General features: G+C 44.5%; 1 protein-coding gene across 1 annotated transcript in view; it reads right to left on the reverse strand.

Moving 5' to 3' along the window:
• The window catches only part of EEF2 (eukaryotic translation elongation factor 2), a gene marked incomplete at its 3' end in the record, with an annotated part of 14629 nt that overhangs the window by 6057 nt on the left and 8354 nt on the right, over window positions 1-218 (reverse strand). The window lies entirely within an intron of this gene.

Below are 218 nucleotides of genomic sequence, written 5' to 3' on the forward strand. Positions count from 1 at the left end.
TCCCCCCCCCCCCAACCTTCCGCAGAAACGCTTCGAGTCAAATAAATACAGAATTGGGCAAATCTAGTGGAAATGTTTTAGTTACAATGGCAAAGATGAGTCATGTGCAACACAGAAACCTATAAGGCTTTTTTTTTTTGTCTGTCTTCGTTTTCCCTCCTTTAAAGTCTCAAATCGCTGTGAAACCGATTAACAACGCGGAGATGGCGGCCACGAGC

This window comes from Pygoscelis adeliae, unplaced genomic scaffold (genome assembly GCF_000699105.1).
Source record: "Pygoscelis adeliae isolate BGI_AS28 unplaced genomic scaffold, ASM69910v1 Scaffold590, whole genome shotgun sequence".
NCBI classification, from domain to species: Eukaryota; Metazoa; Chordata; class Aves; order Sphenisciformes; family Spheniscidae; genus Pygoscelis; species Pygoscelis adeliae.